The following is a 22,062-nucleotide window of genomic DNA, read 5'->3' as shown; positions in this document are numbered from 1 at the left end:
TCCATTTTATCCTCTTCACCAAAAGCGTGCCTGTGTTGATGAGTAGGAATATCCGAAACATTTCTAGAAATTGTATTCTTTATAGATACTAGGATTAGCTTTGTCAGTTTCTGGATTCTACCCATAAGGGCCACCTTTGCCTGTTTTTCTTCTTCTAACCTTGACTACATTTTCGCTTGTCCAGTTTCAAGCTGCTGCTTCAGTGTAAGAAGCTCCTCGTGACTGGGTGTCACAAGAATTCCCCTCTTTAGTTGATCAAACTCATTCTTCAAATCGGAAATTTACTTTTTATCAATGATCCTATTTGCAGCAGCACGAATTTCAACTCGTTTGGCTCTGTCGCTGTATGGGTAGCACGCACCATACGCGTAGCGCCCTTGTCATTTTATACTGGCTGGGGAGATCATGTGTGTAGCGCCCTTCTAACCTCGAGCATGGCTGTACAGAATAGATCAGTGATGAAAACGCTTATAGGTTTAGAGGAATCGTTCAAAAGGGTCCTGAGACTATGCTCGACTAAGCCCCTGGACTTGTCCGCTAACTTAAATATCGAGACTATGGGATGTGTGTTTTTTTCTTCAAAATCCATCTGCACATCCAGAGGGAGCTAAATGAAGCGAATTCCCAATCCTGAAAACGCCAGAGACTGTGTGTGAGGAGCCTGAGCAGAGGTCACCGGCCGTAAGTTGGTAGTCATAATGAACGTTATAGTGAAACCATGGCGAGAGGCCAACAACTTAGCCAATTCACAGAAGAGTATGAGGTGCCCCATCCCTCCCAGCGATGGATCGAAGATCACTAAGTGACCCTTTTGCTCTCACAATCAATCTCTTGTTGATTATTGACAAAGCCATGTACCTAGAACCCATACCAACAGGTGCAAGTTCGTCCTTCCCTTCCCAAAAAGGAGCTGGGCCTTCGCCGACTAGCCTCAAATAGCCTGCCTGAAGTGCTTCTGCGTGTTCTTCAGTTGAATTTTGTAGCAATGCCTCCGGACGAAAATTAAGACCAAGTGAGCCAAGAAATTGAAACTGTGAAATTGGACCAAAAGCTGCTGCCTCCATTGCCAAGTTCAAATAATAATTCCGAAGTGCATTCTTCAGTCCCTTGCTATTAAACATGAATATGGATTCTCATCTTCAATTTCAAGAGGACAAGATACTCATCCTGCGATAAAGGAAAAATAGATGTGACCAAGACTATACCTGCCATTTCTTCCACGATTTGTTCTACATAAGCAAAATCAACATAGGCACTAAGGTCTGCAGTTCCTGGGTCATCTAAAATATGAACAAATTTGTGCTTCCTTATGGCCTGTAAGCTATCTGAGACTATTCCATTTTGTCCATAATCAATGATGAGTGCACCACCACCATCTGATGAAATCCTCTTTGCAATATTCTTTGTCAATTCAACAGCCTGAGGGAAAACTTCAACATGCTCCAACTGAGCTATTTCATCTGGAAAAAGGCCCTTAAGGCGCTTAGTTAAGTACAACTTGCTGGCAATTGTTGGCTCTCAGGACAACACAAAATGAAAGCCATCAGAGTCTTCTGCAATATCAATGAGCTTTTCAGACAGTGAAGCCATTTTTGAACTCGATCACAGCATCTATCAGGCAACGCCTTTATGAAGTCCTGAAATTTGGAGTGCCATAAATCATCGTTTTTGCCTTTACGCTTTCTAGTCTTGATCTAAGATGACTCAAAATCTGATAATTTGATGTAGATTCTGTTTGTGCTTTTGTAGGGATAGGAGCTGCAGAAGCTTGGTGAATTTGGCTGCAGCGAGCTGACAAGACAGAGTCTAACATCGGCTCCAATGGGGATGGCAGCTGCCGCTTTTTGGAGGTGCCAAGAACCGCAGAGCTTTGGGAGAGCAGAAAGTGCCTCCGTCCATTGGGTGATGGAGTCATTACTCCAACAAACCAACACAACACTTGACTGAATTTTTAAACTGAAACTGAACTGAAACTGATTCGATCTCAAGACTAAAGTAACTGAAAAACTGACTCAATGAACTTCAAACTAAAGCTGCAATGAAACTAGAACAAAATGTTGCCTTTTAACTGCTTATTTATTTACAAAATCTACCCTACTTTGCTGTAAAAACAATAGATCAGGTAATACTAAAATGCCAGATCAACCATTCAAGTAAACCTGAGAATGATGCCGCTTGAGAATGCTTCCACCAGGACACAGATGTAATTGCTGGCAGCCCATCATGCACATAATGAGCCTGATCATGTAAAAGACAGTTTGATTTATCAATCAAACTGAAAAACATTTCCATGTATGTTGCCATTGGATCGCGGAAGCCAGACTCTGTTGGCTACCCCAATTCCACAATACATACCTCCAACTGCACACTGTCAATGCAAACATCCGTAGGCAAGTCTGTTATTTCTTGTTTCGATGGAGGAAGGATTTCCAAGAACTTTTTAGGGTCTTGGAAATCATATGACTGGATCTGCTCATCTAAACATTGAATCTCCTTCTCAACTCTTTCAACAACTAAGTCACAAACACCAGTTTTAGCTTCAAGAGGGAACTTTGGAGATTTCAAACATTGAAGTAAGGCACTGAAAAATTCTTCATTAATTTCAGAATCTGCAAACTGATTTCTTACTTCTTTTACAGCTTCACACAGGGCAGGGTTTGCCACATACCCCACCATTGCATAAATCGATCAGCGAGCACTGGACTATCTGGATCGAGTTGGAGTCGCCCGGTGAATGTCTCAGCCTTCATAAGTGTCTGACTGCTGTCCACCATCAGCATTAGATCTGCAATTTGATTTCATGTACTGGGACAAAACAATCTACAAGTTGAATGTCACATCAACAGCAAACCATCTTCCCCAGTATGGTCGCCACTATGTTGGCACTTGAATCTGCCTCAGGCTGAGCAAGGAAAAACTCAAGGCAACATCAAACCATGCTCAGCCTCGTAGCTAGCCCTACGAGGATAGGAGAGGGCTCTCTCCGGGTCTATCTCGGTAAAAGGTTTTCAAAAGGGACTGAGATGACCAATAAGGAACATTGATTTTAGGATAGTAAAGAGATATGAAATGAGGTTTTAATAAATGTTTGGGTTTTCCGGGCTGCATGGGCAAAGACAGCAAGAGCAGAGGTTTAATCAAAGGCACAGGTTAATCCATAAGGTGAGGTAGGAGTGAAGTTTAACAATAAAATTTAAATTAAACGGAATGACAAGACTGCTGAGAAGTCGACAAGGGCATGTGTGATGGATCCTTATCAAACAGAAGAAAACATTGAAATATGAACACTTCCTCAAGACAAAGAAAATAAATTGAATTCTGCCTTTCTCACTTAAAAGTATTCATTTAGAAACGATTATGAATGAACTATGAAACATTACAAAATACATTGAAATAGAAAGAAAGATACATTTACTAAACTTTCACACCACAAGGAACTTACAAATCAGAGCTGTATTCTTCGATTAATCTCTGTCAAACACTATACAATGGAATTATGTTCTTCTCCACGCACCTCTCAGAATTCTCTGTCCCTTTACAAACCATATACAATACCATAAATAAACTCTCATTCTCATGTTTGAAAAAATAGATCGATCCAAAACAAGGGATCTGTTTTATCATTATTAACAAATAAAACTAAAAAATCAATTAGCCTTTCTGAAGATAGAATAGCGTTCCTTCTTCTACTCGAATCTATTGATGATAAATGAAAGGGCAGAAATTGTAGCTGAAGACCCTTTAATTTTGCAACTAAAGACCAAAATTGGCAATCAAACCTATCTTTCTGCCAAGGTGGATATCCTTTGTTTAAATGTTGGCTTTGACTTTGACCTGGACGTAAGGTGTGAGATGATGAACCTCTGGGGCCATACTCGTGAGCCAGCTGGAGATGCTGGGTAATATTTGAAATCATGCAAGTGATTCTTCTGCTCGTTTTATAACGTAAAATAACATCATAACTTGGTTGTGCGCACTGACGCACTATGGTTGATGATTCTTGGAGAAAGGCATCCAATTTCTTAAGCCAACTATTAACAGCTGAAGCGCCCTTACAGTCGCTTTGATGATTGAAACATTTCTTCTTATTCAATTCCAGGCGATATTGCTGGATGTCCCTGATAATAGGCTCGATTTCCATTATTAAATCTTTCAGATTGGCCAACTCCTTCTTGTAGCGGAGTATTATGCCAATTGAATCAAGAATTTGGCAGATTGTCCTATCGATGCGCACAACGATGAATCTAGAGATAAAACCAGGATGAGCCATGATATGATTGTCTCAGTCAGAACAATAATATATGCAATCCCCTTTATAACACAACGAACACTCCGAAGCTCAGCAGGTGAATATCTATATTCAAAATTCTCAAAATGAGAATTTATTTTCCCGTCACTCGACTGGTGAAACAATAAGTTTAATGCTACAAAACAAAAGCCTTAGAAATTGTACATCTAAAACACAACACAGATGGTGGCTTCCTTCCATGAAGAGTCCCACTGAAGAGTTCTCCAGCTTGTGTACTGTCTACAAGTGAGCCAATGTAAGGCAATTGGTCATTAACACTTTTTACTTAAAGATTTTGGAATTCCGGTTCTAATATCTGTTTCCAAATCCAGAGGCAACATTGAGGTATCATCATTCAGAGAGGTCTCATTTCTGGACTTTCAAGTACTGCATCCATTTTCTCCTCTTCACCAAAAGCGTGCCTGTGTTGATGAGTAGGAATATCCGAAACATTTGTAGAAATTGTATTCTTTGTAGACACTAGGATTAGCTTTGTCAGTTTCTGGATTCTACCCATAAGGGCCACCTTTGCCTATTTTTCTTATTATAACCTTGACTGCATTTTTGCTTGTCCAGTTTCAAGCTGCTGCTTCAGTGTAAGAAGCTCCTCGTGACTGGGTGTCACAAGAATTCCCCTCTTTAGTTGATCAAACTCATTTTTCAAACTGGAAATATCCTTTTTATCAATGATCCTATTTGCAGCAGCACGAATTTCAACTTGTTTGGCTCTGTCGTTGTATGGGTAGCGTGCACCATACGCGTAGCGCCCTTGTCATTTTATACTAGCTGGGGAGATCATGTGCGTAGCGCGCCCTTTACACCTCCAGTCTTTCAATTTTGAAAACGAGCTTCGCCCTTCTAACCTCGAGCATGGTTGTACCGAATAGATCGGTGATGAAAGCGCTTATAGGTTTAGAGGAATCGTTCAAAAGGGTCCTGAGAGTATGCTCGACTAAGCCCCTGGACTTGTCCACTAACTTAAATATCGAGACTATGGGATGTGCTTTTTTTTCTTCAAAATCCATTTTCACATCCGCAGGGAGCTTAATGAAGCGAATGCCAGAGACTGCGTGTGAGTAGCCTGAGCAGAGGTCATCGGCCGTAAGTTGGCAGTCATAATGAAGGTTATAGTGAAACCATGGCGAGAGGCCAACAACTTAGCCAATTCACAGAAGGGTATGAGGTGCCCCATCCCTCCCAGCGATGGATCGAAGATCACTAAGTGACCCTTTTTCTCTCACAATCAATCTCTTGTTGATTATTGACAAAGCCATGTATCTATAACCCATACCAACAGGTGCAAGTTCGTCCTTCCCTTCCCAAAAAGGAGCTGGGCCTTCGCCGACTAGCTTCCAATAGCCTGCCTGAAGTGCTTCTTCCTGTTCGTCAGTTGCATTTTGTAGCAATGCCTCCAGACAAAAATTAATACCTAGTGAGCCAAGAAATTGAGACTGTGAAATTGGACCAAAAGCTGCTGCCTCCACTGCCAAGTTCAAATAATAATTCTGAAGTGCATTCTTCAGTCCCTTGCTATTAAACACGAATATGGATTCTCATCTTCAATTTCAAGAGGACAAGATACTCATCCTGCGATAAAGGAAAAATAGATGTGACCGAGACTATACCTGCCATTTCTTATACGATTTGTTTTACATAAGCAAAATCAACATAGGCACTAAGGTTTGCAGTTCCTGGGTCATCTAAAATATGAACAAATTTGTGCTTCCTTATGGCCTGTAAGCTGTCTGAGACTATTCCATTTTGTCCATAATCAATGATGAGTGCACCACCACCATCTGATGAAATCCTCTTTGCAATATTCTTTGTCAATTCAACAGCCTGAGGGAAAACTTCAACATGCTCCAACTGAGCTATTTCATCTGGAAAAAGGCCCTTAAGGCGCTTAGTTAAGTACAGCTTGCTGGCAGTTGTTTGTTCTCGGGACAACACAAAACGAAAGCCATTAGAGTCTTCTACAATATCAATGAGATTTTCGGACAGTGAAGCCATTTTTGAACTCAATCACAGCGTCTATCAGCCAACGGCTTTATGAAGTCCTGAAATTTGGAGTGCCATAAATCATGGATTTTGCCTTTACGCTTTCTAGTCTTGATCTAAGATGACTCAAAATCTGATAATTCGATGTAGATTTTGTTTGTGCTTTTGCAGGGATATGAGCTGTAGAAGCTTGGTGAATTTGGTTGCAGTGAGCTGACAAGACAGAGTCTAACATCGGCTCCAATGGGGATGGCAGTTGTCGCTTTTTGAAGGTTCCAAGAACTGCAGAGCTTTGGGAGAGCAGATAGTGCCTCCGTCCATTGGGCGATGGAGTCATTACTCCAACAAACCGACACGACAATTGACTGAATTTTTAAACTGAAACTGAACTGAAAGTGATTCGATGTCAAGACTAAAGTAACTGAAAAACTGACTGAACGAACTTCAAACTACAGCTGCAATGAAACTAGAACAAAATGTTGCCTTTTAACTGCTTATTTATTTACAAAATCTACCCTACTTTGCTGTAAAAACAATAGATCAGGTAATACTGAAATGCTAGATCAACCATTCAAGTAAACCTGAGAATGATGCCACTTGAGAATGCTTCCACCAGGACACAGATGCAATTACTGACAGCCCTTCATGCACATAATGAGCCTGATCATGTAAAAGACAGTTTGATTTATCAATCAAACTGAAAAAATTTCCATGTATGTTGCCACTGGATCGCGGAAGCCAGACTCTGTTGGTTGCCCCAATTCCACAATACATACCTCCAGCTGCACATTGTCAATGCAAACATCTGTAGGCAAGTCTGTTATTTCTTGTTTCGATGGAGGAAGGATTTCCAAGAACTTTTTAGGGTCTTGGAAATCATATGACTGGATCTGCTCATCTAAACATTGAATCTCCTTCTCAACTCTTTCAACAACTAAGTCACAAACACCAGTTTTAGCTTCAAGAGGGAACTTTGGAGATTTCAAACATTGAAGCAAGGCACTGAAAAATTCTTCATTAATTTCAGAATCTGCAAACTGATTTCTTACTTCTTTTACAGCTTCACATAGGGCAGGGTTTGCCACATACCCGACCATTGCATAAATGGATCAGCGAGCACTGGACTATCTGGATCGAGTTGGAGTCACCTGGTGAATGTCTCAGCCTTCATAAGTGTCTGACTGTTGTCCACCATCAACATTATATCTGCAATTTGATTTCATTTACTGGGACAAAACAATCTACAAGTCGAATGTCACATCAACAACAAACCATCTTCCCCAGTATGGTCGCCACTATGTTAGCGCTTGAATCTGCCTCAGGCTGAGGAAGGAAAAACTCAAGGCAACATCAAACCACGCTCAGCCTCGTAGCTAGCCCTACGAGGATAGGAGAGGGCTCTCTCTGGGTCTATCTTGGTAAAAGGTTTTCAAAAGGGACTGAGATGACCAATTAGGAACACTGATTTTAGGCTAGTAAAGAGATATGAAATGAGGTTTTAATAAATTCTTGGGTTTTATGGGATGCATGGGCAAAGAAAGCAAGAGAAGAGGTTTAATCAAAGGCACAGGTTAGTCCATAAGGCGAGGTAGGAGTGAAGCTTAACAATAAAATTGAGATTAAACGGAATGGCAAGACTGCTGAGAAGTCGACAAGGGCATGTGTGATGGATCCTTATCAAACATAAGAAAACATTGAAATATGAACACTTCCTCAAGACATAGCAAATAAATTGAATTCTTCCTTTCTCACTTAAAAGTATTCATTTAGAAACGATTATGAATGAACTATGAAACATTACAAAAGACATTGAAACAGAAAGAAAGATACATTTGCTAAACTTTCACACCACAAGGATCTTACAAATCAGAGCTGTATTCTTCGATTAATCTCTGTCAAACACTGTACAATGGAATTCTGTTCTTCTCCACGCACCTCTCAGAATTCTCTCTCCCTTTACAAATCATATACAATACCATAAATAAACTCTCGTTCTCATGTTTGAAAAAACAGATCGATCCAAAACAAGGGATCTGTTTTATCATTATTAACAAATAAAACTAAAAAATCAATCAGCTTTTCTAAAGATAGAATAGTGTTCCTTCTTCTACTCAAATCTGTTGATGATAAATGAAAGGGTAGAAACTTTAGCTGAAGACCATTTAAATTTTCAACTGAAGACCAAAATGGGAAATCGAACCTATCTTTCTGCCACGGTGGATATCCTTTGTTTAAATGCTGGCTTTGACTTTGACCTGGACGTAAGGTGTGAGATGATGAACCTCTGGGGCCATACTCGTGAGCCAGCTGGAGATGCTGGGTAATATTTGAAATCATGCAAGTGATTCTTCTGCTCATTTTATAATGTAAAATATCGTCATAACTTGGTTGTGTGCACTGACGCACTATGGTTGATGATTCTTGGAGAAAGGCATCCGATTTCTTAAGCCAACTATTAACAACTGAAGTGCCCTTACTGTCGCCTTGATGATTGAAACATTTCTTCTTATTCAATTCCAGGCGGTATTGTTGGATGTCCCTGATAACAGGCTCGATTTCCATTATTAAATCTTTCAGATTGGCCAACTCCTTCTTGCAGCGGAGTACTATGCCAATTGAATCAAGAATTTGGCAGATTGTCCTATCGATGCGCACAACGATGAATCCAAAGATAAAACCAGGATGAGCCATGATATGATTTTCTCAGTAATAACAATAATATATGCAATCCCCTTTATAACACAACGAACACTCCGAAGCTCAGCAGGTGAATATCTATATTCAAAATTCTCAAAATGAGAATTTATTTTCCCGTCACTCGATTGGTGAAACAATAAGTTTAATGCTACAAAGCAAAAGCCTTAGAAATTATACATCTAAAACACAACACAGATGGTGGCTTCCTTCCATGAAGAGTCCCACTGAAGAGTTTTCCATCTTGTGTACTGTCTGCAAGTGAGCCAATGTAAGGCAATTGGTCATTAACACTTTTTACTTAAATATTTTTGAATTTCGGTTCTGATATTTGTTTCCAAATCCAGAGGCAACGTTGAGGTATCATCATTCAGAGAGGTCTCATTTCTGGACTTTCAAGTACTGGATCCATTTTCTCCTCTTCACCAAAAGCGTGCATGTGTTGATGAGTAGGAATATCTGAAACATGTGTATAAATTGTATTCTTTTTAGACACTAGGATTAGCTTTGTTAGTTTTGGATTCTACCCATAAGGGCCACCTTTGCCTGTTTTTCTTCTTCTAACCTTGACTGCATTTTCGCTTGTCTAGTTTCAAGCTGCTGCTTCTGTGTAAGAAGCTCCTCGTGACTGGGTGTCAGAAGAATTCCCCTCTTTAGTTGATCAAACTCATTCTTCAAACTGGAAATTTCCTTTTTATCAATGATCCTATTTGCAGCAGCACGAATTTCAACTCGTTTGGCTCTGTCGCTGTATGGGTAGCGTGCACCATACGCATAGCGCCCTTGTCATTTTATACTGGCTGGGGAGATCATGTGCGTAGCGCGCCCTTTACACCTCCAGTCTTTTAATTTTGAAAACGAGCTTCGCCCTTCTAACCCCGATCATGGTTTTACCGAATAGATCAGTGATGAAAGCGCTTATAGGTTTAGAGGAATCGTTCAAAAGGGTCCTGAGAGTATGCTCGACTAAGCCCCTAGACTTGTCCACTAACTTAAATATCGAGACTATGGGATGTGCGTTTTTTTTCTTCAAAATCCATCTGCACATCCGCATGGAGCTCAATGAAGCGAATGCCCAATCCTGAAAACGCCAGAGACTATGTGTGAGCAGCCTGAGCACAGGTCAGCGGCCGTAAGTTGGCAGTCAGAATGAAGGTTATAGTGAAACCATGGTGAGAGGCCAACAACTTAGCCAATTCACAGAAGGGTATGAGGTGCCCCATCCCTCCCAGTGATGGATCGAAGATCACTAAGTGACCCTTTTTCTCTCACAATCAATCTCTTGTTGATTATTCACAAAGCCATGTACCTAGAACCCATACCAACAGGTGCAAGTTCGTCCTTCCCTTCCCAAAAAGGAGCTGGGCCTTCGCCGACTAGCTTCCAATAGCCTGCCTGAAGTGCTTCTTCCTGTTCGTCAGTTGCATTTTGTAGCAATGCCTCCAGACAAAAATTAATACCTAGTGAGCCAAGAAATTGAGACTGTGAAATTGGACCAAAAGCTGCTGCCTCCACTGCCAAGTTCAAATAATAATTCTGAAGTGCATTCTTCAGTCCCTTGCTATTAAACACGAATATGGATTCTCATCTTCAATTTCAAGAGGACAAGATACTCATCCTGCGATAAAGGAAAAATAGATGTGACCAAGACTATACCTGCCATTTCTTATACGATTTGTTTTACATAAGCAAAATCAACATAGGCACTAAGGTTTGCAGTTCCTGGGTCATCTAAAATATGAACAAATTTGTGCTTCCTTATGGCCTGTAAGCTGTCTGAGACTATTCCATTTTGTCCATAATCAATGATGAGTGCACCACCACCATCTGATGAAATCCTCTTTGCAATATTCTTTATCAATTCAACAGCCTGAGGGAAAACTTCAACATGCTCCAACTGAGCTATTTCATCTGGAAAAAGGCCCTTAAGGCGCTTAGTTAAGTACAGCTTGCTGGCAGTTGTTGGTTCTCGGGACAACACAAAACGAAATCCATCAGAGTCTTCTGCAATATCAATGAGCTTTTCAGACAGTGAAGCCATTTTTGAACTCGATCACAGCATCTATCAGCCAATGCCTTTATGAAGTCCTGAAATTTGGAGTGCCATAAATGATCGGTTTTGCCTTTACGGTTTCTAGTCTTGATCTAAGATGACTCAAAATCTGATAATTCGATGTAGATTATGTTTGTGCTTTTGCAGGGACAGGAGCTGTATAAGGTTGGTGAATTTGGCTGCAGCGAGCTGACAAGATGGAGTCCAACATAGGAATCACAGTGCTTTGAACGATAGAGGTCAAGAAAAGCCATACCGGCAGGCCAATTGTCAGTCCTAGAAGGGACAATGTGGCCATATGAGGTGCACCAACATTCCCCAAGAGGAGAAAGGACTAGGATTTCCCCCAAGGGGAAATCCTTGGTTGGTGGACTCCATTTTCTCAACCTAAGACCAACGAGGGAACAATGAAGTTATTTTGATTAAAATAAATTTTAGACGCTTTGACACAACTTGGTTTTTCAATTTTTAAGAGTCGAGAAAAAGCTAAAGATGGCTCTAGTTGCCTTCAATTTTTAATGAGCTTGAAGTGACAAGTGCTCAAATGGAACTTTTCCTTTAAGGAGTTTGAAAAGGAATGAAAGAGACTACTCTGGAAATCTAGACAGAGGGATTACCAAACCAATCAAAAAATTGCAGAATACTTTTTACGGTACGACAATCAATCTTCTCGAATGATGTGTTTAGTGCATTATGATCGATAGGGAGGTAGACACAGCTTCCTAAGGATAAAGGATATAGCCTATTGTGGTCTCCCAATATATACTCGGCGGTACATGGGAGCACAAGTCCGTATTGGCACTTGTCGTCTCAAAGAGGAGGAATCACCCAACCTACGATCAAAGTGACAGTTACCAGGCTTTACGATGCCAGAATACATCTCTAGCCTAGACTTCTAGATGTTGTGCGTTAGGTTCGAAATAATTTTTATGTTCATTGAATTTATTTTACAGTTGATCTTTCTTAAGAAATTTTCCTTTTAGGTTCACCATGTGATGTAGATATACAATTCCTAAAATTCAATCTAATATGATAAATAGTCGTTTAATCTTCTTTTTGCAATGAAAATCCTAGCTACTAAGGAAAGAGAAATGAAATCCTTTCAACATAGAGCAGAGAGCACACACTAGATGCACTGTCCTAAATCAAAATCAACAAGCAGTCTAAATGCAAATGCACGTGTATGTATTTGTTTTCCGCTTTCTTAATGTGTGAATGACAAAAAGAATGCTAAATACAAATCTCAATTATCTATTCTTTCAAAGAGACAATACTAACGATTTTCTTTTCAAAAAACAAGAGGAAGGCAAGACGACACTTTGCGATTTTGAATTGAAAACTGCTTTTGACACTTGAAATACTTATAAATTCAGATCAAATACAAGAGTAACAGTGTAATCGACTATCAAAAAGAGAAGTACTCTTTTCTTTGACTAAAAACGACACTTGCGACACTTTCAAATCAAAAGACAACTGTTCGATTGAGCTACTATTTTGTAAATAAGAATTGTGAATGGCGAAAAATACATAAAAAAATTCACAAATATTTGAGGTTGAATGATGCAAAAGAAGGGGGTTTCTACAATGGTCTACTGATCATAGACAGCAAAACTCCTGAATAAAACTGAAGGCACTGAAGAAAAAACCAAAATCTGGAGGCAAAAATAGTCTTACCTAATCATCACACCTGTAACACAAGGAAACAGGGATGCATCTCACCTACTGCACACAGGAGGTGCGATGCATCCAGTCTGCCTAAAAGAGAGGGTACGATGGTTAAGGTACAAGACTTTAACATGGTTTTTTGTCAAAGTTTGCAGTTTACTTCAGGGATTTAGGCTGAGAAAATGATAGTCAGTAACTACAAAGTATATGTCTAATCTAATGAGGTTACTCAAGCTACCTCTAGGGCACTTAGATTGTTTGCAAGTCAATTGTTCAGTTCATAAAAAAACCCAGAGATTGACTGAGGCAGCATTGATCTACTTTTGCACTTGCATAGCAAATGCAATTCGAAGGCTAGCTGGCTTAACTTCAGGCTCTGTCTGTGGTTTATGAATCAAACAAATAGAGACAAGCAATCAAACTAATCGCTCCCCAGCGGAGTCGCCATTTTGTTATCGGGAAATCTAGTGTCTATTTAGAGCTGCTAGTCCCACTAAGACGGGTAGCTATCTTAGAAACAAACAGATTAAAGTCACTTATTTTTCCTTTAAGAGAGAGAGATGAGAAAGAAGCAGAGAGTACCAACCTCAGTCTTCCGCTTAGCTTCTTGCTTGTTTCCTTTCCCCTTTGACAGAATCTCGCCAGTGCTTCCTTACTTGTCCCACTTCAAAGAGCACATGTAGATTCACAGTAGCATAATACCATCAAAGCATAGAGATCTTTCACTGTAAAGAATATAGGATCAGATATATATTGACCATACAAATGCATATATCAACACAATATTCAGAGATACACAAGAATATGGAGGAAAACTCAAATAGCTTTATTAGTAAAAGTAGTAGAAGAGAGAATTACAACCACTTGGTCTGACCCAGTTCCATCCTCCCAGCATGAAAGCCCTCTTCACCTCATACAAATCAAGATCACCCAACAATGTCTTCAAAGAGAAACCAACAGCACTTCCATGCAAATTACAAAATTCCAACCTCTAGATCTCTTGGATGAGGGATCCATATATAGATGTTTAAAGGGGAGTGAATCAGCTTCTGGGATTTTGATTAGTGTATTTCACTGATATTTCTTGGTTCCACATGGAGATTTTAGATCCCTTACTCATCCATGGGTGAACTCAGAGAGGCAAGTGTCAAATGAGCAGTTTCTAGAAGATTCTCTAGGTTTCCACCTAGCAAACTGCTTGTGCCATTTGTTTGCTCTCACTCATCGCACCCTATAGAAGGGATTTCCAATATGCATCACAGTTTTTGCATGTGGTAGGTGAGATGCATTGCACCTTTAGCACTGGGTAGTCTATATGGTCCTGCCTTGACCAGTTCTGAGTAGTTTTTCATGGAGAACTACTGGGAGATGATGTAATCAGCTGACCTTGCTCCTTTAGGGTATGAAACAACACTTTTAGGGACTTAGAAGCCCTTAGTTTATGGACATGTATGATTGGGGTTGTAGTGCCCAAATATGTCTATAACATTTCCCCCCTAAAGCATGAGGTCGTAAATCATTTTGATGTCGGGTGAAATGCTTTATAATGAGGATCCGAGGATTTTCGAATTGGAAGGTGACCTGTAATAAGATACAATACAATACATTATCTTCATAATATTTTTCATGATCTAGCTAAGGCGGGCATTCCCATGCTCAAATTTGATAAATTCATTTTCATGTACATAGGACAGACAATCGTCTGTGTGCAGACTGATGATTCTGGTAGAGCCATCATCCCTTATTTTGGATGATTATCTGTGCAGCAATGATGTACATTTGATGTCTTTATTCTCCTAAATATATCATAGCCCAGATGGATGAAACTAGATCCGGGGTGTTATAGACATTTTTGTGCCTTACAGCTATAAGCATGAAATGTCCATAAACCAAGGGATCCTAAGTCCCTAAAAATGTTGTTCCGACCCCTAAAGGAACAAGGTCAACAAATTACAGCTTCTCCCAGATGTTCTCCACCAGAAACTGCTCAGAATCAGTCAAATCAGGATCATTTCAGCTGCTCCACTAGCTAGCTGCGTTGCATAGCACCCAAGTACACTAGCTAGGTGCGTTGAAACGCACCTAAATGCACTACCAGGGTGCGTTGAGATGGAAATGACAAATGGCAGTGTCATTCCACGAGGTGGACATACAATGGAAGCTTCCAGAATCTTCCCCAATGACACTTGCCTCACTGAGTTCGACCAAGGATGAGTAAGAGTCTCTCAGTCTCCAAGTGGAAGTAAGAACTGACAGAGAGAAGACACTAGTCAAATCATAAGCTGACTCATCCTCTTTGCATACATCTATATATGGATCGCTCATCCCAGAGATCCAGAGGCTGGAATTTTGTACATTACAGAGAATTGTTGTTGGTTTTGAGATAGATATCAGAGTATTGGGTGATTTATGCTTTGTTGGAGGTGAAGAGGGGATTCCTTTGCTGGGAGGTTGATGCTGGATCAGGAATCATCGGTTGTAACTCCTCCTGGACCTTCATCAATAAAACTATTTAAGTTTCTCCTACATGCTTGTGTATCATTAATGTTTGTTACATTTGTATGTTTAGCTTAAATCTGATCCTAAGCTATTTATGAATATAAGTCCATGTCTTTGTGTAGTTTTCTTCTTCTGTGATCTTACAGGAACTTGGTGAAGCTGGGCAAGTAAGGGAGTAGGTAGCTGGAAGCTGTCAAAGAGGAGAGAGATTGGATCAAAGGACTAGCGCAAGACACAGGTTGGTTCATCATATTCCTCTTCGTTTATAGTTCATAAAGAAGAATACGAAAGTAGTTTTCTCTGTTTGTTTCTAAGGTCACTGTCACACCTTAGTGGGATAGGGTCGTTCTGAATAGACACTTTTCTAGTTAACAAAATGGCGAATCCACTGGGGAACGTGTCTAATTAGTTTGTTTGTGTTTCTCTTGTTGTTTGTTTTATAAACTTAGAAGTAGCAATCGAACTGCATTTGCCATTAACAAATGCAAAGTAGACATGTGCTACTTCAATCCATTCATTGGATCTGTTTACGATCTGAATAGCTGAATCACAAATGATCTGATTGCCCTTTGTGATAGCTCTTAGACCTCCTTTAAATCTACCCTCTGATTGTGCATTACTGATTGCTTTTACTCGGCCAAAAACCATAGATTAAACTGCAAACCATGACCCAGAACCCGGATAGAATTCTCGTTTCTGCCCCAGCGCAGGCTCTGTGAAGAGGTTCTGCATTTCAACACAGTTCTCGAGAGGGCTACCTGCACTGCAATGCAGTTTCTCTGTGTAATAGGTGTGCTAATCAGCCTAGCCTTGTGCAGCTGAGGTTCTTTGCTTCATTTTTTTTTTTTCAGTTTTGTCTCTGATTTTTGCATCCTTTGATCAGTGTATGTGTCTGTTTAAAAACCCCTTTTCTTTGCTGTAATTCTACCTCCTTTGTACAAAAATATTGTAGATGTTTTTGTGTGTTTGTGGCGTCATTTACAGTTTTCCATTGCAAGAGTAGAATAGTCATACTGTTGTCCTTTGATTTAGATCTGTCGCAAGTGTCGATTTCGATCATAGGAGAAAGTTTATTTGCTGTTGACAGTCGATTATGCTTTTACTTTTTCCTTTGGTTTGAATTTGTGACTTTCTAGTGTCGAAACGAGTATTTATTTCAAAATCATAAAGTGTCGTAATCATCTCTACCTTTTGATTTCGAAAAGAAACTTGTTTGTGTTTGTCACTTGAAAGCAAATTCAGATTTGTACATCAACTTTCTTTTTAGGCATCAATATTAAGAAAGTGAAAAACAAATACATGCACATGTGCATTTGCATATTGACAGTCTGTTTGGCTTGATTTAGGAAAGTGCATTTACAGTGTGCTCTTTGCTCTTTGTGAAAAGATTGTGTCTTTCTTTTCCCCTTGTAGCTAGGATTTTCATTGCTGAAAAGAGATAAAAGTTTGCTTATCATCTTTAGATTGCATTTTAGGAATTACATCTACATCTCATGGTGAACCCAAAAGGAAAACTTCATAAGAAAGATCAACTTAAAATAAATTCAATGAATCTAACAACGCTTTGGAACTTAACACACAACATTTAGAGGTCTAGGCTAGAGACGTATTCCGGCGTCGTAAAGCCTGGTAACTATTGTCCTCACTGATGGTTGGGTGATTCCTCCACTTTGAGACGATAAGTGCCAGTACGGACTTGTGCTCCCACGTACCGTCGAGTATATATTGGGAGACCCCTATAGGCTTAAAACCTTTTATCCATAGGAAGCCATGTCGGCCGCCCTACTGATCGCAATGCACCGAACACAACATTCGGGAAGATTGACTGCCATACCGTAAAAAGTATTCTACAGTTTTTCGATTGGTTTGGTACTCCCTCTACCTAGATCTCCAGAGCAGTCCCTTTCATTCCTTTTCAGACTCCTTAACAGAAAAGGTCCATCTGAGCACTTGTCACTTCAGGCTCATTAAAAATTGAAGGAGACTAGAGTCATCTTTTTTTTTTCTCGACTCTTAAAAACTGAAAAAACAAGTTGTGTCAAAGCGTCTAAAAATTTATTTTAATCAGAATAACATCACTGTTCCCTCGTTCGTCTTGGAAGTTAGTCTCCCTTCATCGCAAGTTCTTGTAGAATCGCTAGGAAATCTTTTGGATAGACTAGATATGTCTGAACAACCGTTGACATCTAGGACTGTGTCATCCGACACAACAGCGGCAGAGCCTCCTACTGCTACTCCAATGATGTTCGATGGTATACCATCTGTCCCGGCAAGTTATCAACAACAAGCCGGAGTCCAATCAGGGACTGTTTCGACGACATGGTTAGTTCCTATTTCTTCGTCTGGATTATCATCTGGTATTTCTTATGTTGAAACTCAAAAAATTGATCCAACGTGTCTTCAAAGGCCAATCTACCCTTTAAGTACTAGATTGCCACCATATGGAGGGCAGTATGCTTTTTCATTATTCCCTCCCGGAGAACAACCATATGGGAGTTTACAACAAAGTTCAGGTCAAACTGGAATTACATCCAGCAGTTGGGTACCAATACTGCCTCAGCAACCAAGGGTTGTATATTCAATACAACCAGTCCACCCTGTGTCGAATATTCCCACTATACCTGCTATGGTGACTGCGTCGCAAGTACAAGCGCTACCTGTTGTATGTCAACCCCAAGTTTCTCAGGTTGCGATACAACAGCCTCTTGTCTCAACGACTCAATCACAACCTCAGGTTATTGCCTCCTTATCTGGAGCGACTCAGGCTCAAACAAGTACTATGACTCCTCATCTTGTTCAATCATCAAGTATTGGACAACAGCAAATGGTCCAACAACCAAAGTTGGTTCAATCTCAACAACTGCCATTCCAGCAATCATATCAAGGACCTGAGTAGCAAGTCTTTGTAAGCAATGGGCAACCGCATTTCCAAAGCGATTATCAACAACCATATTATAATGGTTATGACCATCAACCTTGTCAAAGTTGCCAGCATCAAATACATTATGATGGTATGCAAAGACCCACTGCTCAGGCGATTCCATCTTATCCGAGGTATGCTTCGCCTAACCTGAATCAATAGTTGCCCTTTGTAGCAACTCTAGAATTACCAGATCTAAACTGGCTGACAAATGATCCAATTTCTAATTCCCCTTGGTGGCCAACGATTCCGCATAAACTTCCGTCAGATATTCCTAAATTTAATGGAAATCCAGGTGAAGACCCGTCGAATCATGTGATGACATTTCATCTGTGGTGTTCATCAAACACCCTAAACGATGATTCAATTAGGCTCCGCCTTTTCCAGAGGACGTTAACTGGTCCGACAGCAAAATGGTATATCGAATTACCTAGAGCTTCATTCGACAACTTCAATACCCTAGCCACAACCTTTTTAACCCATTTTTAGTTACCGATAAGGTACGAAACGGAACCGAACTTCTTACCAACTTCAAACAAACAACAGCCACTCACATATCTGATCATATACATAAGTGGCGACGTCGTCGTAGGATGGTAAAAATGTACGTCCCCGATCAGCTCTTGGCTGAATGGTTTATCAAGTCATTACTGCCTTCCATCACTGAAGATGTGGCAAAGGGGGGGGTCGCAACATAAGAGCAAGTTATCGCTCGTGCGCAATATTTAGACTTGATTTACACTCAGTCTGGCATGCTCTATGATAAAATAACTGACGCTCCTAGACTGGAATTCTCAGTTCCTCCTCCTAAATCAAACAATGACTCTCATGTCGGCGATGGCGTGATTGGCGCAACAGACACGAAATCGACAAAGGCTACATCTAAAAAGGTCCGTAAGATTTCTAGTCAAAATGCAAATGAGGAACTTCTTGCCTCGAAGGTAAATACCGTGTCGACCGATAAGGGCAAACAACTGAAGCAACCAGGGGGCAAGAAGAAAACGAAAGGGATAAAAAGGAAGCAGGATGAGTCATCTCCTAAAAAACCTTCTAAAAACCCTTCTGGGCGAAGGAAACCCCCTCCGGGGTGTCATATATGCGATGAGGATCATTGGACGAGAGATTGTCCACATAAAGCTGAAGTTAAGAAACTCTTTAAGAGTTCAAAAACCTCAGCAGTATTGACTGATCCGTTTCCAAACCCGGGAACCAAGCTGGTTGCTAATCAAAATGCTTCCTGATCTCAAGTGATTATGTTGTCTATCTCAAAGAAGCAAAACAATGCTTTGACAAGGAATAAAGATTACGGGAATCCACGGCTGTCTAATAACAAGGCTAATGAACAACCTAGTAGTTCGACGACAACTTTGACCGAAGTTGTGCCACCCATCATTCCTGAACAAATGATAAAGTTTCCAAAGGGAGTAGTACACAAATCGACATTTAATCCTCATGCAAAAATAGCACAGAATTATAATATAATAGAGGACCTGGCCCAATCGCCGTCTACTATGTCGACACTTGAGGTACCGCAAAATTGCCTCTCCCAAGAGCAAGCTTTATTATCTGCAATAGGTGGGATTGACCCAATGGATTCCAATCTTGTGGCCTTTGATCATAAAGGATATGACCCTCAGTTACCAGCTCAGCTAGCTTTCCTTATTCAAGTGAAAGCCCTCAACAAAACTGTTCATCGAACAATTATTGATGAGGGGGAATCCACATGTATTATGTCGTTGAGTTGCTGGAAAAATTTAGGGTCACCACCCTTGTCGCGATCATCAACAATGTTAAAAGAATTTGATGGACGATCATACACTCCATACGGGATTATAAGTAACTTGCAGGCTGAACTGGGGGGTAAAACAGTAGAAATTGATGTTGAAGTAATCGAAGGAAACCTTGATTACAACATCCTACTGGGTAGGCCCTGGATATATGCCATGGCCGCAGTTGTGTCGACCTACTTCAGGAAGATTGCATTTCCCTTCCAAGGAGGAATTATAATTGTCGACCAACAAACATTTCTCCCCAACAGTTCACAAGTTAGGGGAAGCATTCCAATGATCCATGGAAGCAATCATTTGCTCCAAAATATCAGAGTAGATCTCCTAAAAGACCCTGCCTTAATGGGTACTTTTGCCCTACCTCCTCCGAGTAATCTGGCAGAAATGGCCACAGTGGAATACAAAATCTTTTATATCTAATGGATTTGGATTCCGAGGACGGTTCTTATCTCGTGTCGACCTCGTTAAAAAATGAAACAAGGAGTCATGAGGATAATTCTTTTACTATGTCAACCTCATTAAAAAAATGAAACAAATCCCCTTTCCAAATCTCAAAGGTAAACCTTCATTCCAACCACCGAGTTGAATGCAATGAAGCTTGGGGTGCATGCTCCTCGATTTGCGTTATTATGATGGGGGCATGCGAACTTATCATGAGCAGTGTTGCCGCAGGGTTCAAGCTCGTTAAAAAATAAACCCGCCTCGAGTAGTTTTAGCACATAGTTCAAGCTCGTTAAAAAATAAACATAAGACATGAGCAAATGTTTCCACCCGCGTTTAAGCTCGTTAAAAAATGAACTATTCCCCAGTAAATAACCACCGTGAATGTAGCATTTCAGCCATTAAAGCCTTGGTCGTGTTTGCACCGGCACCTCCACTTTTTCATTGGCCGATCATTCACCTCCATTTGATTGTTTACCCATTTTGAGGAACAGCTGCGAAGAGTGATTTCACTAGCCATCCTTGTGACGCTGCCATGATTGGAAAATTCCAAACCTTACCTGGAATCAGCTGCTACCCATTTTATCACTCGTTCCTCAAATGACGAGTCTTCTTTAAGCTCTTTTCAACTGACTTGTAAAATATGAAAAGATTGTCGAGTTTTGGCCTTCCAGCTCGTTAAAGTGACCGAAAGAGCTATCCCTCCTCTAGATTTTAATCTTTTTGGACCTGAGGGATTATTGCACAAAAAGATCGAGCGCTTGTTTTGTTCGGCTCATTAAAACTATCGAAAATTCATCCCTTCTGTATTGTTTTATACTTTTTCAGACTTAAGGGATTAGATGACGAAAAAGGAATTTTGGAGTTACCTTTACGTACCTTTTCAAACTCTCTAAAAATGAAAAGGACTGAGTTATCTTTGTCGTTAAACTTGTTAAAAAGATTAATAGCGACAAACTTGTCTTTAGACGAGAACGAGTTTCACTATCGCTAGGCTTGTTAAAACATAGCGATGGGTTTGCCCGAAGGGAAAATTATAGAACAAGAATATGTTATCCTCCTCAAACTTGAAAAAAATAAAGAGGTACTGGTCAGAAATGACTGGGGAAAAATTGGGAAGAAAACTCAAATAATCTTTATTGGTAGCAAGTCGCTCTTGAACATGACACTTCTACTTCGTGCCTGAGTCAGGTTGGGTTGTTTCATTCACCGGTCACATCACCATGGTCATGCCATACCATCCACATTTGGGGTAAATGCTACCAATCCATCACATAAGTGTCGCCGACATGTTCAAGAGAAGTCATCTAGAGAAGTCACCCGTGTCCCATCCACTACCATACATTATACTTCATTCTTTCATGACCACCATCCTGAACCATATACCATCAGATCGTTTTCACCTCCATCAAAATCATTTGCTCCATTCCGTGTCATTGATGTGGGATTCATTAAGGCCCTCCTTTGACAGATCGCTTCTTGTCGACATCAGCTCATTATCCAAGAAGTTGATCTAGGAACAACCCCTTCAGTACTTTGAAGCTTGCATGCCTCAATGGCAAGCTTCTCACTTCCGGCGACAAGTATACATCAATGACCTTCGACCGAAAGATTTTGCGTGGTGTTCGACGCCAAGTCCTTTATTCACACCACGTGAATTGTACTGCAGTACCTTGAGGGTCATCATCATTATCGGTGATTCCTCTCGCGCTTGTTA

General features: G+C 40.4%; 3 pseudogenes; all 3 read right to left on the bottom strand.

Moving 5' to 3' along the window:
* Positions 1-746: 746 nt before the first annotated feature.
* Positions 747-1,590, bottom strand: LOC149168478 (uncharacterized; annotated as a pseudogene).
* Positions 1,591-5,454: 3,864 nt separating this feature from the next.
* Positions 5,455-6,298, bottom strand: LOC149168477 (uncharacterized; annotated as a pseudogene).
* A 3,879-nt stretch (positions 6,299-10,177) lies between these two features.
* Positions 10,178-11,021, bottom strand: LOC149168476 (uncharacterized; annotated as a pseudogene).
* Between the last annotated feature and the right edge of the window lie 11,041 nt (positions 11,022-22,062).

Source organism: Pinus tabuliformis, chromosome 4_2, assembly GCF_031772625.1.
Source record: "Pinus tabuliformis cultivar Carrire ecotype Pingquan chromosome 4_2, CPIR1, whole genome shotgun sequence".
NCBI classification, from domain to species: Eukaryota; Viridiplantae; Streptophyta; class Pinopsida; order Pinales; family Pinaceae; genus Pinus; species Pinus tabuliformis.
The sequence above is the reverse complement of the archived record's forward strand: the minus strand, read 5'-3'. Positions and strand labels throughout refer to the sequence as shown.